Here is a 21951-nt window from a genome sequence, read left to right as displayed (position 1 = left end):
CAATTCTTGACAAAGGGTGTCCCTGTTGATGCCATGGTGGTTGCAGCAGCCACAGAGAAGGAGCTGGCTGACCCTTTGGTGCCTGTCCATCCACCTAATAAAGAATCTAGGACAATGGACAGGCATGGGAAGCGGATGTTTTCCTCAGCAACTTTTTCTATGCAGTCCCTGAATTATCTGTGCCATTTCACCCGTCTCCAAAGGGATCTTCTCAAGGAACTGGGTGATACCCTTCAGGATCCATCAGCTGCGGGGGCTCAAGATAAGATTAACTCCCAGCTGGCGACCCTTAATTCTATTGTTAACTCCTCCATACAGCTCATTTCTTATGCAGCCGATGGGGTGAGTAGGGCCGCAGGTACAGGCGTGGCTTTGAGAAGACATGCCTGGATGCGGTTATGTAACTTTGCTGACCCCTTTAAGGCGTCCTTCAGCAATACCCTCTTCGATGGTTCGGCTCTGTTTGGACCACAGGTGAAAGATACCCTTACCAGGTGTGAGCAGGAAGGCAAGACTCTCTCTCTGCCGTGGGAGTCCGTTTCTCCACTCCCTCTAGACCATACCCCAAGGGTCAGAAGAGTGGAAAAATGTGGTTTCGGAAACCCCAGGGAGTCGTGCTTGACGCACGTGGCGAGTTTCCCTCTAGGGGCAGGGGAGGGAACAATAATAGACGCCACCCGAAGGGCAGAGGGGGCCCGCAAAATCAGGGTAGCAGAGAATCTTTCTCTGACAAACCGTTTCAGCACCCCTGAGGGGCTGCCTGACTGTCCGCCTTCGGAGGCAGTCGGGGGAAGATTGTCACTGTACCCAGAAGCCTGGCAACTCCTCACACAAGACAAATGGGTACGGTCTGTCATATCAGAGGGTTACAAGTTCCCCTTCTCCACACCCCGGTACAAACAGCCAAGTCCCTTCCAGATGTTCCACCCAGTCTAAGGGAACAAGCAGTGCTAGAAATTTCAAAGCTGCTAGAAAAACGAGCCATCCAGCCAGTCCCAGCAGACCAGCAAGGATCCGGAATTTACTCCAAGTTCTTTTTGGTGCCAAAAAAGACAGGGGACTGGAGACCCATTTTGGATCTCAGCAGGCTAAGCAAGTCTGTTCAATGAACAAAGTTCCGCATGGTCACACTTCAGTCCATTCTACCCTTTTTGGGTCAGGACAATTGGATGTGCTCCATAGACCTTCAGGATGCGTACTACCATATCAAAATGAAGAGGTGCTCCAGAAGGTTTCTCCACTTCGGCTAGGAGCCAGTCACTATCAATTCAGAGCCCTGCCCTTTGGTCTCACTACAGCCCCCAGGGAGTTCACAAAATGTATGGCAGTGGTTACGGCTCACCTGAGACGGCGAGGATTCCAGGTGATGTTCATCATGTTTCACTGTTGCAGTCATGACTGTAGGGTTCTCCCCTGCTGGCAGGCAGCCCTCGGTCGGCCAGAATCCCAAAGTCTGGGTCCGGCATCGGTTGTTCAACTCCGCTCCGTGACGTCAGAGCACCAGGAGTATAAAGCTGACAACCAACGCCATCTTCTCCAGTCTTTCTTGCCGTGCGGTGATAGCAGTTCGCAAGTGCCGGTCGGTAGACTCCTGACGAATATTTCTACTTACTTCGGTCCGAAGATTTTCTTCTCCACTCAAAGCTAAGTACCCCGTTGGGGAAACTTTTTTCTTGCTCCACTCCGATGTCAGAAAAAGTTAATAATTGTATTTCATGTGGGAAGCAAATACCTCATAAGGATTTTCATTCTTACTGTATTCCTTGCTTAGGCCCTGACCACGACATAGCTAGTTGTCAGTTTTGTGCTAGATTCAATCAGCATATAATCAAGCGAAGGTACGATTTTGCTTTTCATTACTTCGGTAGGCGCTTTAACTACAAAATGTCATCGGACACGGTTCCATCTACCGGAGTTCACAAGCGTCACAAGGATAAAGACAGGCCTCCGAGGTCCAAATCTGATGATAGCGCACATGTGGAGCCAGCTTCAGGTTCGGCCGTCGTCAGAGAGGCGCTTTTGCAGCCCTTGTCGTCAGCCATTTCAGAACCGATGGCCGAAACGGACTCTCATGAGGAGCCAACCAGGCCTTTGAATATCTCTGTTGCAGGACCTTCGGACAATGCTCCTTCGGATGGGTCCGGAGCCGCTGTGCAGGTACCGGCTTCCGAAGGGGTGTTCAGGCCTACTCAGCTTCAAGTAAAGGCAAAGCCAAAGACAAAGGCAAAGACTCCTTCTAAATCAAAGACTTCAGCACAGACCTCTTCTGAACCGGCTCCCAAGTCACAGAAACAGTTACTCAAGATGGCGGAGGATTTACTCACAATGATTAGGGGTTCTCATCCCCCTCCAGACAAAAGGCCAAGGCAGGATGTTTACTATGATTCCTCTGATCAGGCTTCTGTTTCCTCAGTTTCTTCTTCTGATCAGGAATATTCTTTCCCTCCTTATGAGGATTCTGATGCGGAAGAATCCATTCCTTCAGCTTCTCCTCCTGAGGATTTTTCTTTTGGGGAAACTCTGCATGAAATGAGGGAACATTTCCACTGGGAGGGACAGGAGTATTCAGAATCCAAGAAAAGACTGATGGATTTTCTTCTTCTACCCCAACATAGACCCCTGGCTATTCCTCCTCTTTTGGATATTGTGGATGATGCCTTTTCGGAGGCTAATTTAACCCCTGATTCTTTTCCTCCTGCTCCTGTTAAGCCTGATAGGTACTACAGGGTTCCTGATTCCCATCAGTTTTTATACAAGAATCCTACTGCTGACCCTGAAACCTTTTCTCAGGGTCCTAAGGGTGTTAAGGCCGCTACTGCCAAAAATCCTATTCCTACTGAAAAGGATTCTCGAGCCTTGGAAAGATGGGGCAAAAAGGTGTACACTTCTGCTACTTTGTCCATTAGGGCTTTAAACTGTCAGTTTCATATGCTTAAATATCAGCAATTTCTCTTATCTGTCTTAAAATAAAAATTTACTTCCATTTCTGCCTGTGCAGTGGATAAGGAATTACATGACTTGTTGCATGCCACTGAACAATTTGGGAAGCATGTTTTACACTGTGGATTTGATGCCTTGGAGGCTTCTTGTAGGGCTGCGGCCTCTGGCGCAGTCATTAGAAGACATGCATGGCTAAAGGAACAGAATTTACCTGAACAAGTAAAGCCTAAATTATTGGATGCTCCTGTTCAGCATAATGTTTTGTTTGGATCTAAAGCTGAAGAGGTGATTAAAAAGATGGAGGATAAGGCAAAATCCATGCAAACAGTTAAAGATTTCTTACAAGTACAGCCTCCTAGATTTAGCAGGAATTGGCCATCAAAAAACTGGTCCTTTCCCTCTTCAGACAGGCCTCAAAGGGGTAGATATAGACGCTCCAGAGGGAGGCCTCAAACACAGGCTGCTTATAGACCAAGGCAGTGGACTGTTTCTACCCCTAGGGGAGGAGAGGACAGACCACAGTCTCAAAGGAAACAAACTCAATGACTCCCTCGGTTGGGCTGCAGGAACATCTTGCCTGGAAGCCCCTCTTGGAGGAAAACTCTCTCTTTTTTACCAAAATTGGACTCAAATAACCCAGGACAAATGGGTTTTGGATGTGATTTTAAGAGGTTACAAATTCCATTTTCATACTTTGCCAAGGCCAAACGGATGGCCAGACCTTCCAAAACATCAATAGACGGAGGCCTTAAACCAGGTGGAAGCTCTTTTGGCTATGAATGCCATAGAACTGGTACCTCTTTCAGAGATGAGAAAAGGGTTTTACTCAAGGCTCTTTCTAGTCCCAAGAAAGCAAAATTCATGGAGGCCCATTCTGGATCTGTCGGTCTTGAACACCTTTCTAGAGATTCCAAAATTCAAGATGCTTACTCTACAGCAGTTACTTCCAATGCTGTCCAAAGATGCATGGATGGTGACTTTGGATTTAAAGGAGGCATATTTGCACATTCCCATCCGGCAGGATCGCAGAAAATACCTCAGGTTCAAGGCCGGATCGAGGCACTTTCAATTCTCTACGCTGCCCTTTGGATTATCTACTGCGCCCAGGGTCTTCACCAAATGCCTGGCTCCAGTAGTAGCTTACTGCAGACTCAAGGGAATTCAAATATACCCTTATCTGGACGATTGTCTAATTCAAGCAGACGGCAAGGATGTCTTACTCCAGCATCTACATTTTGTACAAAGCCTCCTCAAATTCCTGGGATTCTCTGTAAACATAAAAAAGTCAAATTTGACACCATCACAAGAGATAACTTTTCTGGGTGCTCTTCTAAACACTACAACCCAGATGACTTTTCTGACATCCGAAAAACAATTACAGATGGCATCAACTTTCAAAGCCTTGGCAACTCTAACCCATCTATCTGCAAGGAAATTCCTGCAGGCTTTGGGTTACATGGCCTCCTGCTTTCTTCTCGTACCATATGCAAGACTACACATGAGGAAAATACAGTGGTACCCAAAAAGTGTATGGTCTCAGCATTACCACAGTTTGGACATACTGATTCCTGTCCTTCCTTGTCTTCAAAAGGGATTTCTTTGGTGGTCCAGGGCATGTGCTCTAAAAAAAGGGAGGAAGCCCTTCCGGCTACCTCCTGCCTCTCAGATTCTAACCACGGACGCCTCGGATTATGCTTGGGGAGCCCATTTTCAGGGCAATTGTCTGCAGGGCCTTTGGACAAAGGATCAGAAGCACCTGCATATCAACTTAAAGGAGATGTTAGCCATTCAGAAAGCTCTGTTGGCCTTCAGAAATCTCATACAGCCAGGACAACTACTAATACGGACAGACAACACCACAGTTATGTGGTACATAAACAAGCAAGGGGGATCTCATTCCTCCCCCCTTTGCAGACTAGCCATGGATTTATGGAACACATCTCTAACTTGCAATCTGGATCTTCAAGCTCAGTTTCTACCAGGAAAACAAATCTTACTGGCAGACAGTTTGAGCAGAAACCTTTCGGATCCACATGAGTGGATGCTGGACACCGAAATATTCAGGATGATAACAGCAGTATGGGGATGTCCTCACATAGATCTCTTTGCATCCCATCTAAATCATCAGCTGCAGATTTTTTGCACCAGGACATTCCACAGAGAGGCTTGGAAAGTGGATGCCCTGTCATTCAGTTGGAGGAACCTCTCGGGATATGCCTTTCCGCCTCTACCTCTTCTTCCACGAGTTTTATTGAAGATAAAACAGGACAAACCCAAGATGATAATCTTGTTGGCTCCAAATTGGCCTTGGCAGTTTTGGTATCCAACTCTATTAAACCTATGCCTGGAGCCTCCTTGGATTTTACCTCAGTCTCCGAACCTTCTGTCCCAACATCAGGGTCAAGTTCTACACTCTCATGTCAGAACTCTCAGCCTGGCGGCCTGGTTAATCCAGGGCCTTTGATTTCTTCTTTCCTACCCAAGCAGGTTATGGATGTCATTTTGGAAGCTAGACGTCCTAGCACTAGGAAATCTTATGCGGGAAAATGGAAAAGATTTTGTCCCTGGATGCAGGGTCAGAATTCTGATCCTCTTCTTCCTAACATTACTTTAATTCTACTTTACTTGACGGATCTCTTACATAAGGGTCTCTCTTTCTCTTCCATTAAGATCCATGCTTCAGCTATTTCTGCTCATTATAATACAGACCCTCCCATTTTTTCCCACCAGCTCATGAGACAGTTCCTCAGAGGAGCTAAGAACTTAAGACCTCCTAGATCTCCTCCTATTCCTGCTTGGGATCTCAATTATGTTTTGGAAAAACTAACCTTGCCTCCTTTTGAGCCTGCCGCTTCTGCTGACATCAAGTTTTTATCTTGGAAGACAGCTATCCTGTTGGCACTGACCTCTGCCAGGAAAGTTTCAGAGTTACAAGCTCTTATGGCAGTGGAACCTTATATTATTTTTCATCAGGACAGGGTATCTTTGAGGACTAATCCGACCTTTATGCCTAAGGTAAGGTGGTTTACAAAGTGGCTTTAAATCAAACTATCCACTTGCCAACTTTTTTCACCACTCCTCAAAATAAAGGGGAAATGATCTTACATTCCTTGGATGTACATCGACAGCTACGTTTTTACCTGAACAGAAACAAGGACATCAGAAAATCTGAACAATTGTTTGTTTCTTATGCTTCAAGTTCCCAAGGTAAAGCCATTTCTAAACAAACCATTTCTAAATGGATTGCTCATGGAATCAGATTTTGTTATTCACACCATGGAAAGCAAATCCCAGGGACCATACGGACTCATTCCACCAGAGCTGCTGCCACTTCTGCAGCCTTCCTCAGGGGAGTTCCTACCAAGGACATATTGGAAGCTGCAACTTGGAGTTCAGTGCATACTTTCTCTAAGCACTACAATTTGCCTCTCTACTCTAAGTCTAGGGCAGGCTTTGCCTCTGCAGTCTTGCAGGGCCTTTTAGCCGCCCCTTCTTCTTTATGACCTCCTCCCTTTCTTTCAGCTTTGGGATTCTACCCTACAGTCATGACTGCAACAGTGAAACACGATGAACATAGTACAGTTGTGTACACCTACCATAAATGTAGATGTTCGAGTGTCTTCACTGTTGCAGTCTGGGTTTCCCTCCCTCCTGTCCCCTCTTATTTTTCCTTTTGTGTGGTTCCTTTTTTCACCATTCTTCTGAGGTGTATTTGCAAAGGTTTTGGGACCATTTTCATTTTGGGACTCCTGACATCTGGGGCAAGAAAAACTGGAGAAGATGGCGTCGGTTGTCAGCTTTATACTCCTGGCACTCTGACGTTACAGAGCGGAGTTGAACAACCGACGCCTGACCCAGACTTTGGGATTCTGGCCGACCGAGGGCTGCCTGCCGGCAGGGGAGAACCCTACAGTCATGACTGCAACAGTGAAGACACTCGAACATCTACATTTATGGTAGGTGTACACAACTGTACTTTTCCATATCTCGACGACTTGCTCCTCACTGCTTCCACCAGGCATCAGATACTATGAGCCAGGGATTATACCATCCAAACTTGCTCCGAGCTAGGTATATCAATAAATTTCGAAAAGTCTGCATTGTCGCCTTGTTAGTCTATAGTCTTTATAGGCGCAAGCTTAAATACAAAAGACCTCTCTGCAAGACTTCCTCTCGACAGAGTGTCAGACATCCGCCGACACGTGCAGGTCTTACTACAGTGCAACAGGATTCAGGCCAGATTTGTACTAAAGACTTTGGGCCTCATGGCAGCAGCAATCATACTAGTTCCACTGGCTTGTTTTCACATGCGGCTTCTTCAGTGAATGCTTTTTACTCAATGGTCCTTTCAACAGCTCCCAATGTCTCACAAGATAATAATCACTCAATCATGCAAAGACCACCTGGCTTGGTGGATGGTCTCCCCTCTAATACTCCAGGGCAGACCGTGTGTTCTTCCTCCTCCTCCTGTTGCCACAGTGACCACGGATGCCTCCCTGATCGGGTGGGGGGGGCATTTTTAGGGCAGAACTGTCCAGGGCACCTGGCAACCTCTAGAGTACCATCTGCACATAAATGTCTTGGAAATGAGAGCGGTGCTTTTGGCGTTGCAAGCTCTTCAGGACTCTCTACCCACCGGGACTATTGCAATTCAGACAGACAATATGTCTGTAGTATGGTACATCAACAAGCAGGGCGGAACCAAGTCCTATCCCTTATGTCGAGAAGCACTCAGACTCTGGCAGTGGGTGATCTCCTCTCAACGGTTTTTGATAGCAACGCACATCCCCGGGAGGTCCAACGTCATAGCGGACAGGCTAAGCAGAGCTATTCTCATGCCTCACGAGTGGCTTCTCAATCAATCAGTAGCGGTCAAAATCTTCCGCAGATGGGGTCAACCTTGATGCGACCTTTTTGCAACTCCTCTCAACAGCAAGTGCGACGACTTCTTCACTCTCTTCCCCCCTTCCCGGGCACTCCCCCAGAGACGCTCTAGTTCACGATTGGCCCCGGGGTCTTCTGTAAGCATTCCCGCCATTTCACCTTATTCCCAAGCTAATTCAGAAAGCAATCGCATTGAGATCCAGGATGATCCTCATTGTCCCTTACTGGCCTCGACAAATTTGGTTCCCGTTCCTGCATCGTCACCTGCTGGAGCAGCCTTGGAATCTGGACCCAGTGCCAGACCTCGTGGTCCATCAGTCGGGTGGGCTTCACCAATCCCTTCAGTCTCTCAACCTCACAACTTGGTTGCTCCACTTCCAACCTTAGCCAGGCTTCCGCTAATTTCTCAGCCGGTGCGTGAAATCATACTTTCTTCGCACAAATCTGCCACCGGGAAGACTTATGCTAGTAAGTGGAGACGTTTCTCTTTCTGGGCAGAGGCTAAGAATATTGACCCCTTTACAGCCCCATGTCCATCATGTTTTAGATTTTTTAGCAGAGCTCTTTCAAGCTGGTTCCTCCTCTGCCACCATTAGGGTCCAATTAGCTGCTATTGCAAATTTCCATGCTGGCCTGTCAGAAACCAGCATCATGTCCCACAAACTTTGCAAGGCCTTTCTCAAAGGAACTTTGTTGCTTAGGCCCCCGGTCAGAGATCCCCCGCCTCCGTGGGACTTGAACTTGATATTGTCTTCCTTGATTCTCCCCCCCTTTGATCCCGCAGCTTCCTGTTCCTTAGGATTGCTCTCCTGGAAGACTCTCTTTTTGGTAGCCATCACATCAGCTAGGAGAGTTTCGGAACTTCAAGCCCTCTGTATTCGTCCTCCTTATCTTGTGTTTCATAAGGACAGAGTTTCACTTGGGCCTAATCCTTCGTTTCTACCCAAGATACCTTCTGAAACAAATCTGAATCAGACTATTGATCTGCCTGTCTTTTTTCCTAACTATTCGAACAAAGCTGAACAAAATTTGCACTGCTTGGATGTTCATATGCAATTACGTTTCTACTTGGACAGGACTAAGCAAATAAGAAAATCAGACCAACTCTTCTTAGCCTATGCTGAGGGCCAAGCAAGGACTACCAGTTTCCAAAGTAACCTTATCCAGGTGGTTGTCCTCTATTATTACCTTGCTTTATCAGCTCAGACATAAAGAACTCCCTGCTAAACCTAAAGGTCATTCCACCAGAGCTTTAGCTACGTCAGTAGCTTTTCAAGCAAGACTACCAATGGAATCTATTTGTGCCGCAGCCACTTGGGCCACTCCTCATACTTTCATTTCGCATTATAAGTTGGATGTGGCCTCTAGGAATAGAGCTGAGTTTGGTTCCACTGCGCTCAAGAGTCTGTTCCGATGAGCCACACAGGACTAAGGTGCTAGGGACGCTGTCCCATCCAGCCTGAATGAAGGCGAGATAGACAACTTAACATTAAGAAGTTATGTACCTACCATAGCGTTCCATGTTAGTTGTCTTCTCGCCTTCTTTCTTGCGTCCCACCCTTCTTCCCCCTAGCCTGGACAGACCAAGAAGAGTCCCCCTTTTGAGGCCTTCTTCCTCTGGACAACTCTGATGTACATTGTGTCCTCCTCTGTCCTTGTACTATAGTTTTTCCTTGTGGTTGGACAGGTGTCCTTGAATCTTTCCTTGGTGTTAGCTCTGCCAAACGAGATCTGGGGATCTGACGCCTAGCATTGTGGGATATAGGGAGGGCCTCGAGCCAGTAAATAGCTCTCGAGCTTTAGTTGATTGCCGAGTCGGAGCCGAGGATCGGCTCCGAACCCATCCAGCAAGAAAGAAGGCGAGAAGAAGACAACTAACATGGAACATTATGGTAGGTACATAACTTATTATTCTATATTATAGATCCGAGTTTGCTCAGTGTCCTTCCTTCGATTAGCTCAGTGTGAAATGGCAGAAACACTCATACACCTTTCAAGGGGCCTGGAAAGAACATGGGGTGAAAAGCCTGAAGTGCCAGAGTCAGAGCTCTCATCTCTTTGATGCTGATATGGTCTAACTTCTGATGGGGGCTGGAGACCCTGAAATTTCAGTGGCCACAGGAAGCCCCCCCACCCCACGTCTGAGGCATTGGCAAACAGTTCTTGAGAAGGGACTGGAGGCTGAAAGGACAGTCCAGGGTTGACAGCAAACTGTTGAATTTATAACTTGAATTCCATTTTTTAGACATGGAAGGATAAGTACACCGAAATCCAGAGGATGGCGATGCTTCAGCTAAACCGACTTGGTGCCATTGAAGCTTCCACATATGCAGTCTGGCAAGAGAGAACACCGGAATATTAGAGGCCATGAATAACAGGGCCTGAAGAAACTCAAAGGCTTGAACAGCAGTCACAAGAAGAAGAGACTGAAAGAAGGCTGTCAATGACAAAACTTTTGTAGGTGGAAGATAGGCCAACATTGGCACTGCCTGAATCCTGCATCCGACATATACATGATCCTGAGAGAGAGAGAGAGAGAGTCAGTATGAACTTTTGGAAATTAATAGTGAACCCCAGACTTTGAAGAAGAGAGATGGTGATCTTCAGACCTGTTACAGGTGACTAGGAGAAGATGCCTTAAGCAACAGTTTGTCTAGACAAGGAAAAAATCTGAATGCCTTGGAACATGCAGAAAGCAAACACGGGAGCAAGGCATTTTGTGAACACCCTTGGGGCATTAAAGAGGCCAAAGAGCAAAGCAGAAAACTGAAAATGATAAGAAGAAACTGAGAAATGCAAAAACTTCCTGAAAAGATGGTGAATAGTGATATGAAGGTTAGTATTTTTCAGAGCCAAGGACATCGGAAAACCCTGGTGAAATAAAAGAGGAAACAGAGTTTGAAGAGTAATTACCTGAAAAGGACAGACCCTGAGAAATAAGAAATCCAGAACAGGTCTCCAAGTGCCCTCCTTTTGAGGAACCAGTAAAAACTTGAAATAAAAACCCTTTCCCACTTTGTAAGGCCTAACAGACTGAATGGTTCCTTAGTTTATCAGAGACCCAAGGACCTTCAGAAAATGAAGATGGTGCTCTAGAGGTGGTTCAGGAAACCCTGAAATAGGATGGAGAGACTTCCATACCATGAAGTGACCCTGAAGGATTATAAAAAGAACCCAAGAAAGAGATGCAAAGCTAATTTGGAAGACAAAGGGAAATCTGAAGGGACAAAGGAATCTGGTCCAAGAGTAGGGATGGCAAATTGCCAAAGAGAAGCAGGCTTATCAGATAAAGTAGGCTTCTGCGCCACAGAAGCCTGCTAAGGCTTACCGGAGGAAACTTACCACCTACCACCCTTCCTACCATTGGAGGCCTGGCAGAATAATTCCTTGGGAACTTAAGGATAGGAGAGATGAAATATTTTTAAGGTCCTGCAGAGTTTTGCCTTTCTCTTGAAGAGACTTAAATAGGTCAGCAGCAGTCCCAAAAAGATGTTTATTATCCAAAGGAGCATCTAACAACTTAGTCTTAATGTCCTCAGGCAAAGATGATGCCAAGAATAATGGCTCATGACAGACCCAAAAGCCGGAGCCCTGTACAAGGCATGAGCAGATTCATAGCCACACTTGATAGAGTACTGAGCCCCTTGAAAAGTAGAACCTAAAATAGGCAAGGTGGAAGATTTGCCTTCAGAATCAGGTCAGAAATAACCTGACAAGCCCAAGATATCTGGTCATGAGGGTCTGGTAATTAATAGCCCTAAAGGCCAAAGTAAAAGCAGTGTAAACCTTTTACCAATTCTTTCCACTGCCCTAGTACCCTTATCAGAAAGGCAAACGTTTGGAAGAGGGAAAGAGATTGGAAGGTTTGTCACAAGAAACTGGCACCACAACAGGAGCAGCAGAAGAACACTTAAATAAAAACTGACAATCCTCAGGGGCCTTATAGAACCTATACGGTTTCACAGCAGCAGGAGCTGAGAATCAGGAGACTTGGAAGCAGCAAACAAAATGTCTAACAAGGCAGCCAACACAGTACAAACTGCAGAGGGTTTAGGAGTATCCACCTAGAGCAACTCTTAATATCGCCTCTGAATATCAGACACTAGAGAAGAATCCCACTTAACGTACTCCATCATTATAATGACTGTGTCCCCCCACAGGACAATTTCTCAAAAAGAAACTCGGGGCTAATAGACTCCTCCTCATCAGAACCATATGCCAAGGGTGAAGGCATCTGTGAAGAATACAAGAACCCTCCCCCCCCATCAGATGCTGAATCTTCATCCAAGGAACCTGGTTACCGAGGCTGTTCATAAGGGGTAGAGGTCCAAGAAGGAGCAGGCACTGAAAGCCCTTGAGAAGACTTCCAGGTCATCAGTGCAGAAAACAAGCCCTGGTTAAACTCTTGCTATTCTCTCTGAGGATCCTTAGGATGGACCAAAACATGCTTTGTCTTTTTTCTTTTCTTGGAAGGGACATCATCCCTAACAAATACTGAAGGTTCTTACCCTTGGCAAGATTCAATAAGAGTACCTGGAATCCCTCTAGGACCCTCCAGCATAGTCAACCATGGATACCCTTGATGTCCGAAGTAGACGCCTGCAAAGCCTAAGAGGACAGACGAAAAGACGGATCCATGCTGGCCTCCAATGGAGTCATGGCAGAGGAATCCATTGTAGACACCGGATGGCCTACAGAGCTATCACCCACTTCTAGAGGGATGTCCGGTGGAGGCTCAACAGCTAAAAAATCCAGCCAAGACTTCACTGCCTTCTTCTTACCCAGCGGGATTACCTCAGGGTTAATAGATTCTGCCATGCCTCCCTAGGCTGTTCAAGCTGTTGGTTTTCAAGATAAATGGCCAGAGAAGACAAACAGCTTCTGAGTGTCTTAGGCACAAATGCCTTACAGATACTATAAGATATATGGTTATGGGAAGCACCCAAACAAGAGAGACACTTTTTGTGATGATCCTTATGGGAAATCTGTCTCCCACACTGACATTTTTCCTTCTTGGATGACATGACCTCTAGGTAAGCAAAATAAAATACTAGATCAAAGCGGCACTTATCTGACATTTAGTTATTCAGCACAGCAACAAGGCATTCAGATTAATGAGTGGTAATGGTGTTCAAACTGGCGGCAAAGAATTTCTGAGTAACTGCATCCATATGTCTCCTTTATGCCCTGTGTCCTGTGTGGGGAGCATACGTATGACACACAACACATACAAGATCATAAGGCTTTGGTATACTAGCCATACATCAGGCCATCCAAGGCAGGAGATCCCTATAATAAAGAATACTGCAACAGTGATATAGAAGGATATCTCATAACAGCTCTTATGAATGTTAAGACACCTGAGAAGAACTCCACTTAAACTATCTCATCATTTTGGCAACTGTGTCCCCAGAAGACAGCTCTTCAAAAGGAGTCTCAGGGTTAATGGATTCCTCTTCATCACATCTATGAGCCAAAGGAGAAGGCAACTGGGGAAAGAAAGACAAGGACCCTTGATCAGATTCTGAACCCTCATCTGAGGAGTCAGGTTCCCTAAGCCTTTTGGAAGAAGTTGAAGTCCAAAGGGGAGTAAGCACATAAACCCAAATGGCCCTATGGAAACTCCTGCCATTCCCTTTGAGGATCCTTAGGACATACAAAAGAATGTTTAGTCTTTTGTTTTTTCTTGGTAGGGACATCAGCCCTAACAAACACTGGAGGTTCCAAATCCTGTAGTATTCAGTAAGAGCACCCAGAACCTCTTCTGACCAGAATCTGTGGAATTCCTCTAGGGCCCTCCGAGATAATCAAGAGTGGGTCCCTTAAACGCCAGGAGCAGATGCCTGCAAAGCCTCAGAGGATGTGTGAAAAGAAGGATCTATGCCAGTCTCCAATGCAATCACGGCAAAGGAATCCAAAGTTGACATCAGATGGCCTACATTGCTATCACCTACATCTAGAGAGATGTCTAGTAGAGTCTGGACAGCCAAAGAATCTGGCTGAGATTTCTTGGCCTTTTTCTTGCTTAATGGAAGTAGCTCAGGGTTAACTAATTCTGCCATGCTACCTTGAAATAACTGTTAAGCCTCGGGTTCTCTAGATAGATGGCTAGGAAAAATGAAGTACAGTTGTGTACTTACCATAAATGTAGATGTTCGAGTGTATTCACTGTTGCAGTCATTACATTTGGGTTATCTGCTTGCAGTAGCCCTCAGTCAGCTTGATTAACAAAGTTTTGGGTCCTGCATCAGGTCCAGGGGAATGAATGCTGGACAGAGGCACAGGGAACTAATCTAAGGGGGGGGGGGTGAAAGCCAACACATTCTGGCTAGGCTTATAAATGCCTTCGGGCAGATAGCCTAGTACATACCTGTGAACCTATAGCAGAAATGAATGCAATGAGCTATCTATTTAGAAATGGTTTGCTTTGAAATGACCTTCCCCTCTGCCCTTGCAGCAAAGCCAACTAGCAGCTGTTCAGATTTTCTGAGAGGCTTAGTCCTGTCCAAATAAAATCTAAGTTGTCTGTGCATGTCCAAAGAGTGCAGTATTCGTTCTCCTTTATTCTGTGGATTAGGGAAAAAAGTAGGCAAATGAATGGACTGATTAAGGGCCACACTAGACACCACCTTGGGCATAAAAGAAAGATTGTTTGTGAAAGACACCCTGTCTGCATGGAAGATGATGAAGAGCTCCACTGCCATGAGGGCCTGTAATTCAGACACTCTACTTGCTGAAGTGATGGCTAGAAGGAAGGCTGTTTTCCAAGAAAGGAATTTCAACTCTGCAGTTGCAGCTGGCTCAAAAGTGGGTAGAGTGAGCTTTTCCAATACCAAGTTAAGGTCCCAGGCTGGAGTAGGGACTCTCCTGGGTGGTCTTAAATTTTTGGCCCCTCTGAGGAATTGTTTTAACAGGGGGTGAGAGAAGAGGGGTGGTTCAGTATTATATTGTGCTGAAATGGCAGTGGCATGGATTTTAATTGACGAGAAGGAAAGGACCTTGTGGAGCATCTATGTTAAGTACTGAAGAATATGCAGTAAGCTTGACACTGTTGTGCCCATCCCCTGGGTCTGGCTCCAGGAACAGTATATTTTCCACTTTTCAGCATAGGATTTTCTAGCACTAGACCTCCTTGCCTCCAGAATGACATCTAGCACCTGCTTACTGAGGGATGCTACTGGAGAGCTCAAGGAATTAGTCAGGCTGCAAATTTGAGGGTTTGGAGCGGAGGGTGCAGAATCTGGCCCTCCTGCTAGGACAGCAGAGAAGGGGTCTGAGGCAGGTGCCATGGTTCCAGCAGTGACATACTGTGCAAGAGAGGGTACCATTGCTGGCGTGGCCAGTCCGGTGCAATCAGTATTGTCCTTGGTTTGTCCTGTTTGATCTTTAGCAGAACTTTCAACAGGAGAGGCAGAGGGGGAAAGGTATAAACTGAGAGGCTTTCCCAGGTGAAGGACATGGCATTCACTTTCCAAGCTTGACTGTGGGAAGTCCTTGTGCAGAATTTATCGAATTGGTAGTTCTGAGGGGAGGCAAACAGGTCAATCTCTAGATTCCCCCATTTGTTTCTCAAAAGGTTGAACATCTTTGGTTCCAGTTTCCACTCATGTGGGTCCATTTCTGCTTAGGTCTGCCAGTGAATTTAGCTTGCCTGGCAGGAATTGAGCTTGTAGGTACACTTGTTAGTTTCCCCCTGCTTGTTTATGTACCACATAATAGTGGTGTTGTCTGTCTTTACCAATAATTGTCCTGGAAGAATATGGTCCTTGAAGGCTGTCAGGGAATTCTGTGCAGCTAACATTTCTTTTTGAGTGATATGCAGGTGCATCTGACTCTGGTTCCGTTTGCCCTGAATGCACTGCCCTGCCCTGCCAAGTGAGCCCCCCATGCATAGTCTGATGACTCTGTTAGGGTTTGGACGGCAGGGGGTAGAGTGAATGGGAGCCCCTTGTTGTGGTAGCAGGCCTCTGCCCACCAAAGGAACTCTGTCTTTATACAAGGAATGATAGGACTCATTGATTCCAGGTCCTGAGAATTTTGACACCATAGGCTTTTTTGATACCATTGCAGTTTCCTCATATGCATTCTTGCATATGGAATTAGTAGAATGCAAGAGGCCATGAACCCAAGGCCCTGCAGAATTTTCCTTGCAGATAACTGGGTCTTAGCGGCCAGTAGTTTGAAGTAGGCTTTCAAATAAACTTGTTTCTCTGGCATGAGGTAAGCCATCTGGGAAGTTGTGTTCAAGCTTGCTCCCCGGAATACAATTTGTTGGTAGGGTACTAGATGAGATTTCTTTTCGTTTATGGTGTACCCCAGTGAGGTTAGAAGTGTCTTTACAAATGCCAGATGTAGCATGTCCTGGCTTTCTGTCTGAATTAGACAGTCGTCCATGTATGGGTATATTTAAATATTTCTTTGCCTGCTAAATGCAAATGACTGGAACTAGGCACTTTGTGAATACCCTGGGCGCAGTAGATAAGCCAAAAGGGAAGTGCAGAGAACTGATAGTGCATGAAGCCTGCTCTGAAGCGTAGGTATTTCCTGCAAGATTCCCTTATTGGAATGTACAGGTAAACTTCCTTTAAGTCTAAGGTTGCCAGCCAGGCATCTTTGCCTAGCATAGGAAGAAGCTGTTGAAGTGTTAGCATTTTGAATTCTGGGACTACCAAAAAGGTGTTTAGAATAGAGAGGTCCAGGATAGGATGCCAGGAGCTGTCTCTTCTGGGTACCAGGAAAAGTTTTGAGTAAAAACCTTGTCCCCCTTTCTTCTGCTTGGACAGGCTGAATAGCCCTGATACTCAGAAGAGAGAGAACCTACTGTTGAGCGTCTGCCCACTAATTTGGGAGTAGGTCTGGCCAACCGTTTGGGGTTGGTAAGGTGTGAAAGTGGAGCCTGTATCCTTGGCCAACTATATTTGAAACCCATTTGTCCTGGGTAGTGAGTTGCCAGTTTTTTGCATGCAGGGCGATCTTTCCCCCTAAGGGAGCAAGCAGTTGAGCAGGGCTTGGAAGGTTTAAGGTTACGTCATTGTGACATTTTTCCATAGGGGGGTGTCTTACTACTTCCAGCTTTGGAAGTGGGAGCCTCCCTCTGCTTAGGCCTGTAAGTACCTTGAGACTGTAGCCTAGGTGGTGCGCTGTTCCTGGGTTTGGACTGAGAAGGCCTGGAAGAGACAGGAAAGGACCAGTTCTTAGAAGGCCAATGCCTACTAAATATGGGAGGCTGTACTTGTAGGAAATCTTTAACAGTTTGCATAGATTTAGCTTTTTCCTCCATCTTTTTAAGGACTTCTTTTGCTTTGTTGCCAAACAGGTGGTTTAAGGGAGAATCCAGTAATTTAGCTTTAACATGATCTGGCAAAATTTGCTCCTTAAGCCAAGCATGCCTTCTAAGTACAGACCCAGTGACAGCAGCCCTGCAAGATGTTTCTAAAGAGTCAAAACCACATTGCAAAGTATGTTTACCAACTTGTTCTGCAGAATGCATTAAATCCTGTAATTCTTTATTTTCACCACAGTCAGGAATCAACATAATTTTCTGTTTAATTAGTCCCATAATATGCTGCTGATACTTTAACATATGAAACTGGCAGTTTAAGGCCCTAATGGCCAAAGTAGCAGAAGTGTACGCCTTCTTATCCCATCTGTCCAAGGCCCTGGAATCTCTATCAGAGGAGGTAGGGTTTTTGGCAGTAGTAGCCGTAATGCCTTTAGGTCCTTGGGAAATGGTCTCTGGGTCCACAGTACGATTCTTAAAAAGGAACTTGTAAGAGTCAGGTACTCTGTAATACCTGTCAGGTTTCCTAGGAGTTGGAGGCAAAGTGTCTGGGAAAAGGCCATATTCCAAGAAGGCATTGTCTACAATGTCCAGGATAGGAGGGATAGCTAAAGGCCTGTGTTGAGGGAGGAGTAAGAATTCCCTAAGCTCCTTTTTGGAGTCAGAGTAATCCTGGCTTTCCCAGCGGAAATGCTCCTAAAGAGTGTGCAAGGTTTCACCAAAGGAAAAATCTTCTGGAGGGGAAGCAGAGGGAATGGAATCCTCTGCATCTGAAGAAACAGAAATTTCAGAATCCTGATCAGAAGAATCAGAAGGAAAATCAGTTCTAGGTCTCTTAGAGGGAGAAGGCTGGCTTCCCCTAATTAAAGTAATAAGGTCTTCAGCCATTCTTATCATTTGTTTTTTAGGCATATGGGCCTGATCATGCGGTTTGGACGTCAGTTTTCTAGGCATGGGTCGGGCTTTAGGCCTTAAAGAAGAAGATGGCGTTAATTTGAAATGCAAGTCTGTAGACCTGAATACACATTCAGAAGCCGGTGTCTGCACAGCAGCTCCGGACCCACCCAAAGTAGAGACATCCGCAGGTTCCATAGTCGAAGAAGCATCTTGCGGCATACCGGACTTCGAATGGGTCTCAGTAGAGGCCTGTGAATCTGAAGCAGTGGGTATCAGGGGCTGCGAAAGTGCCTCACTGAGTACCAGCGTACTGGCGACTAACTTAACGGAAGCATCGTCGGCAGCTTTGGACCTATGCGGTCTGTCTCTGTCTTTTATCTTCATGTTTTTTCGGAATGTCGGTAGTCAGATGGCTTACCGAAGCCATTTAGTAATACTAAATACCAAAATAATTTGCTGCAAAAATAAACAGACGACAAATAGTTCGGGGGTTGAATAAGGCATAAAACTGGCAGCGAGGGAAGTCGTGGTCTGGGCCTAAGCAAGGAATGCAGTACGAATGAAAATCTTTATTAGGTATTTGCTTTCCACAGGTAATACAATTGTTAAATTTTACTGACATCAGTTTAGAGCAAGAAAAAGGATCCCCAATGGGTACTTAGCTTTTTTGAAGACTTCAGTTCTGAAACTCAAAAATGAAAATTTCAGGAGTCGGCTGACAGGCACTTGCGAACTGCTTCTGCTTCGGGCACAGCACGGCAAGAAAGACTAAGCTTGGGCAGTATATGCATTCTCCTTCAGATGGACATGCCTCTTTTTGTATGCATTCCCTCCACTCTCTTTACTCTCCACGGTGAAACAGATGGTAATAGAGGAGGGGCCAAAGGTGCTCCTGATAGCACTGATTCTCCTTCCTCACTAAGATATCCAGCGTGAAACCTCTCATGCTGCCTTTGCAACTGGAACTCCTCACGTAGGACAATGAAGGCCCTAATACACCAAATGCTAAAGATTATACGGCTTACTGCATGGATAATTTAGACCTTTTGCTGTTTAGACAATGAATTGTGTTGTTCATGGAGGAAAGTATGAGAGTCTGCTACAAGGAGATCCTTAGTCAAATAGTAGAGTTTTTTTGTCTGGTGAAATAGAAAGTATCAGGTTCCTATTTCAGCATCAGTGTTCATTCTACAGTATGTAATTATCTGTTGATTTCAGGCTTTGTATATACCTCTGTGAAGGTACACCTGTCAGACGTTTTCAGCCTGAATGTCTGTGGGTTCCCCATTTTCATTCTTACAACCTGTTGTTCCATGGGGACTTGGATTATGTCCTGAAAAGCCTGTAGCATCTCCTTTTGAACATTTTACCTTAGCCTCCCTTAAGTACCTAATATGGAAAATTCCATTGTAACGTATTGTCTCCCCAGCTAGAAGGATTTCAGATCTGCAGGCTCTTATTTTCATAAGGACGGAGTCCATCTCAGACCCAATCCATCCTTTATGCCAAAAGTAGTGACTAAATTGTCCCCCAACTAAACTGTCCAATTACCTGATGTTCTTCGTGTTTCACTGTTGCAGTCATTACATTTGCGTTATCTACCTGCAGGTAGCCCTCAGCCGTCCTGAATATCAAAGTCTTGGATCCCTGTGTCGGATGCTGTCTCTTCCATGATGTCAGGTCATCAGGGGTATAAAACATGCAGCCGATGCCATTTTCTTTAGTTTTTCTTGCCCCAGATGTCAGGTGCCCCCAAAAAGGGTTGCCAAAATTTATATATGTATAATTACATGCACCAATATAAAATTTACCTTCATCTACAAGCAACTATACCACATAGGTTGCATAAATTAGAGAAGGAAAGATAGGTTCCATCAGAAGAAAAGGGGGATGGTGGGTGGTTAACCTGGACTGCAACAGTGAATACACTCGAACATCTACATTTATGGTAAGTGTACCCAACTGTACTATGTTCGTCGTGTTTCACTGTTGCAGTCATTACATTTGGGTAGAATCCCAAAGCTAAGGTTGGGAGGCTGGAGCTAAACAGCATTAGGAGCAGCTATGAGGCCCTGCAGAACTGCAGTGGCAAAGCCTGCCCTGGATTTAGAGTAGAATGGCAGATGATAGTGCTTTGTAAAGGTGTGCACTGAACTCCAAGTAGCAGCCTCTAAAATGTCCTTGGTAGGTACTCCCCTGAGAAAGGCTGCTGAAGTGGCTGCAGCTCAGGTTGAGTGTGGCCTAATGCCCTTAGGTACTGGCTTGCCATGGTGTACATAGCAGAAACGAATGCAGTGGCCTATCCACTTTGAAATCACTTTGAAATAGTCTGCTTTGAGATAGCCTTTCCTTGTGATCCTGCAGCATATGTCACTAGTAATTGCTCTGTCTTTCTGAAAACTTTGGCTCTGTCCAAGTAGAATCTAAGCTGTCTGTGTGCATCCAAAGAATGCAGAATTCTATCCCCCATGTTCTGTAGATTTGGATAAAAGGTTGGCAGGTAAATAGTTTGGTTGAGAGCCATACTGGACACCACCTTAGGCATAAATGTTGGGTTTGTCCTCAGAGATACCTTGTCTGGATAAAAAATGATAAAAGGTTCCACAACCATGAGTTCCTGTAGCTCTGAAACTCGTCTTGCAAAAGTTATTGCTAGGAGCAGAGCTGTTTTCCAAGATAAAAACTTTATATCGGCAGTAGCTGCTGGCTCAAAAGGAGGCAGGGTGAGTTTTTCCAAGACATAGTTAAGGTCCCATGCAGGCATTGGCGATCTCATTGGAGGTCTTAAATTTTTGGCTCCTCTGAGGTACTGCTTTAATAAGGGATGAGAAAAGATTGGTGCCTCTATATTGTAATGAGCCGAAATGGCAGAGGCACGAATTTTAATTGATGAAAAAGATAGGCCTTTGTCTAGCATCTCAGTTAAGTATTGCAAAATCTGGGGAATATTTGGCACAGCTGTATCACTTCCTTGTGCCTGGTTCCAAGCACAGAATCTCTTCCATTTTCCAGCATAAGATTTTCTAGTACTAGGCCTTCTGGCTTCCAAAATGACATCCATCACAGCTTTACGGAGAGGTGTTTTGTATGACTACATTATTCGCCATGCTGTCAGGTTTAAAGTTCTGAGTTGACTGTGCAGGATCTGACTGTTTTGCTGGGACAGTAGCTGAGGTGTTTGAGGTAAGGTCCAAGCTGGGCATTGAGACAAGCTCTTTAGTATTGGATACCAGTACTGGCGGGGCCAGTCTGGGGCAATCAGTATCATCTTTGGCTTCTCCTGTCTGACCATTAGGAGTACCTTGGGGAAGAGAGGCAGAGGGGGAAATGCATATACTGATAGGTTTTTCCAGCTGAAAGATAGTGCGTCCACTTTCCATGCTTGTCTGTGATAAATCCTTGTGCAGAATCTTTTTAGTTGGTAGTTGTGAGGGGAGGCAAATATATCTATGTCCGGGCATCCCCATTTTCTTGTTATCATGCTGAACACTTGTGGGTCCAGGTGCCACTCGTGGGGCTCCATGAGGTTTCTGCTTAGGTCGTCTGCCAGAGTATTTTTCCTTCCTGACAGGAATTGTGCCTGCAGATGTACTTGGTAAGTCAATGCTGTGTCCCACAAAGTCATGGCTAGTCTGCAAAGGGGGTAAGAATATGTGCCCCCCCTGCTTGTTTATATACCACATGACCGTGGTGTTATCTGTCTTTATCAGTAGTTGTCCCGGATGAAGTAGGTCCTTGAAGGCTGTCAGGGCATTTTGAACAGCTAGCATCTCCTTTTGATTGATATGCAGATGCATTTGGTTTGAGGACCATGTGCCCTGAATGCATCTTCCTGCCATGTGGGCCCCCCAGGCATAATCTGAAGCATCCGTTGTTAGTATCTGCCTGGCTGGAGGTAATGTGAATGGCTGTCCCTTGTTCTGGTGACAAGCATTCGCCCACCATCGAAA

General features: G+C 45.6%; 1 protein-coding gene across 1 annotated transcript in view; it reads left to right on the top strand.

The window, feature by feature from the left end:
* The window catches only part of LOC122798552 (autophagy-related protein 9A-like), a 1381959-nt gene that overhangs the window by 631089 nt on the left and 728919 nt on the right, over nucleotides 1-21951 (top strand). The window lies entirely within an intron of this gene.

This window comes from Protopterus annectens, chromosome 3.part1 (genome assembly GCF_019279795.1).
Source record: "Protopterus annectens isolate FY-2018-M chromosome 3.part1, PAN1.0, whole genome shotgun sequence".
Lineage (NCBI taxonomy): Eukaryota > Metazoa > Chordata > Ceratodontiformes > Protopteridae > Protopterus > Protopterus annectens.
This window is presented reverse-complemented; position numbering and strand designations above follow the sequence as displayed.